At 39.2% G+C, this 3,230-nt stretch overlaps 1 protein-coding gene across 4 annotated transcripts in view; it reads left to right on the top strand.

The window, feature by feature from the left end:
• sorcs2 (sortilin-related VPS10 domain containing receptor 2) overlaps positions 1 to 3,230 on the top strand; it is a gene marked incomplete at its 5' end in the record, with an annotated part of 345,732 nt that overhangs the window by 260,359 nt on the left and 82,143 nt on the right.

Raw genomic sequence — 3,230 nt, 5'->3', positions numbered from 1 at the left:
ACTGTCCCTCCTCTGGATATGTCCAAACCATCTCAGTCTGGCCTCTAAAGCCCCATCTCCACTGTCAAGTCCAATTCTCTTCGGTTCATGTTTGTTCGGTTCTGCTCAAATCTGTGTGTGTCTCCATGGCAGTGCGTCCCTCACTCTGTGAGTGTGATTGTGGGAGGATCATCAACACATTGATGTAAAATAGCCATTGTGGTTTTATCATCCAGTCGTCAGATTAGTATATATATTTTTTTGTTGTTGCGGTACCGTTTATAAATGCGTGTGTAACTGTGGGCGGACAATTGATCGGAAATATCTGTTCATTTCAGACTCTATCCAGCTCAACCTGTATGTTAGTTTCCTTCTTTCATCTCCATCCTGGAAGAATTGGCAGGAGGAGATCTGTCTCGGCTCAGCCAAGCCTTATCACCCCCAAGTAGAAAGTCAACACCTTCAGCTCTGCCACTTCCAGCTCTGTCTCCTGTTTTCTTGTCAATGCCACAGTCTTCAAATCATACCTTATAGCTAGTCTCACTCCTCTTTGGTGAACTTTTCCTTTGACCTCTGCCGCCATTCTTTTGTCACAAAGCCCTGCTGAAACCTCCTTCCGTCCACTTCATCCTGCCTGGACTTTCTCCTTCACTTCTTTACCCCCTTTTTCCTTAACAAAATACTTGAAGACCTGCACCTTTGGGATCTCTGGTTTTTGYAGCCTCACTGTCCCACCAGCCTCCTCCTCATTCACACATGTACTCTGTCTTTATGTAGCTGACTTTCATTCTTCTTCTTTCAAGTGCAAACCTTCACCTCTCCAAGTTCTCTTCCACTTCCCTATTCTCACCACAGATCACAAAATCATCTGCAAACGTAGCACCCAGGGATTCCTGCCTGACCTCATCTGTTTGTCTGTCCATCACTGGAGCAAAAGAGAAGAGGCTCAGATTAGATCTTYGATGCAGTCCCACCTCCATCATGAAACTATTGCTCACTCGTACAGAACATCTCATCAATGTCCTCACACATGTCCTGTACCACTCTAACATACAACTCTGCCACTCCAGATTTCCTTATACAACTCCACATCTCCTCCCTAGGTCCCCTGTTATTTTCTTTTTCTAAATCCACAACGACACAATGATGTTTTGTCTGACCCTCTCTGTACTTCTTCATCAGCGTCCTCAAAGCAATGATGCTATGGTGCTATTTTYTGGCACCCATAGCCTTTACTTGCTCCTTTCTGAACTCCTCACAATATTCTCCCTTCCTTAACGTTAACCRTTTGGTCTTTTACTCTCACTGTACTCTTTGTTTTTTCTTCAACAGTCGTCCTACATGCCACCATCCAATGCTGTCTGGATACGCTTCCCTTTAACACAACCKTACTTAGCTTCTTGGCAAATTAAACACATTAATCTACTGCTGGTCAGAGGGAGAATAAATACAGATTGTTATTCCTATTTCTTTTTTAAGCTGCTATGTACCATTTTTTCTCTGGAAAATTTGGACCATGCCCATATTTCCCAATCTAAGAGCAATGGCTGTTCTCACTACAGTAATGAGCTCCTTGTGACTCAATGACAACTTACTGAATCATTGTTGTTAGTTCTTTGACACTAGCCAAAGCAGAGGTACACAATAACTGCTTATTTAGACCAGGAAACTCCAGACTGGATCAAGGTCCATGGCCAGGATTCTAGATTATTTTTGTGTCATCCTATGGCATTTGCATTTACATACAAAGACACTAAAGGCTAAATTTGTTTCAGGKTATGTTTTCAATCATTTTGTTATTTATTTCAAAATCAATTTGTCTCTCCCCACCCCTTCTCCTATTGGCACWGTTGAAAAAGTCCTGACAAGATGTATCATTTCCTGACATGGTGACAGGAATGTGAATGACAGAAAGACCTTGCAACCGTGAGACTGGCCAGAGGGTGTCATGAGGGACTCGGTTCCCTCCTTAGAGTCCATTAGGGAGGAGAGATGCAAAAGAAAAAGCCCTTGGTGTGTAGATCTCTCAGCCTGCCCACAAGCTGTTTAACCTATGGCCTTTTGGAAGACACCCTGTTCAAACGTATAAAGAGCTAAAATAWACAACATCTGTCTTCTGGTGAAAAAGCTGTTGATTCTCCAGTAGCATTCTGAACACAGCTCTAGCCAAGACAAACATTGCTGTATTTTATAATATTTATATACATAAAAAGACAAATGCATTTCCATATCTTTATTTTAAAATTTTAAGCTGTTGATTCTCCAGTAGCATTCTGAACACAGCTCTAGCCAAGACAAACATTGCTGTCTTTTATAATATTTATATACATAAAAAGACAAATGCATTTCCATATMTTTATTTTAAAATTTTAAATTTTGTTTGTAACAATCTTTGTTCCACCGGTGGGCAAAAATTGTGCAGGGCAGTTTTTCCTGAAACCCAGGGTGTCAGACGAATTCCTTTGGTTCTTACCTTTAGCTTGACAACCTTACAAAAAAAAAGGCTTTTAAGGAATTTCAGGGGCAACTGTTAAGGGGTTAACAATTTACAGTGTACCCATTTTAACTTGGAGGTAATTAACTTAAATTATGTTAGATTCTTGTTTGTCTAAATGGAAACAAGAAATCAATTTAAACCAAACCAAACCTGTAAAAAWACATCTTTCAGCCAGAGTATGATGTGAGGCCAAGGTGCAGTTCATTCAAATCAACCTGTTATAGTGAGATTTGTATTAAAGTTAACCTCAGCTTTTTTTATATTTACAGAGAAAACTGTGCTTAGAATGAACTTTAAAAGTAAGCCCTAAAGCTCATGATAATTCATATTTTCAGATGACCATGAGAAGAAAAGTTTGTTATCAGTATTGAGATGGACACAAAACCAACRTCAGTAACGAACGGTTTTAAAAGAAGATTGTGTTTGAGTCTTTTTTTCCTAACGTGCTTTTCATATATCAAGGCTAGAGTCATTTTAAGAATCAATTTAATTTTATTGAGTACGATCAGTGCCTTCCAAGTTACAAGAACCATTTTCACAAAAACTCTCTGTGTTCATGTTCATGTTTTTTTGGTTACTTTTGGTAGATCTTTGTGTTTATTGTTGGGTTCATTCCTTTTTTGGTGGTTATGTTTTACTTTCTGTTTTGTGATTCTTGTGTTTAGTTCTCCTATAAGTGTTTCTATTTTATCTATCCGTTTAATCTATCAGTTTTCATTCCCTTCTCAATGGAGCATTACATGTATTGTTAGCC

Source organism: Austrofundulus limnaeus, unplaced genomic scaffold, assembly GCF_001266775.1.
Source record: "Austrofundulus limnaeus strain Quisiro unplaced genomic scaffold, Austrofundulus_limnaeus-1.0 Scaffold164, whole genome shotgun sequence".
Taxonomy (NCBI): Eukaryota; Metazoa; Chordata; class Actinopteri; order Cyprinodontiformes; family Rivulidae; genus Austrofundulus; species Austrofundulus limnaeus.
This window is presented reverse-complemented; position numbering and strand designations above follow the sequence as displayed.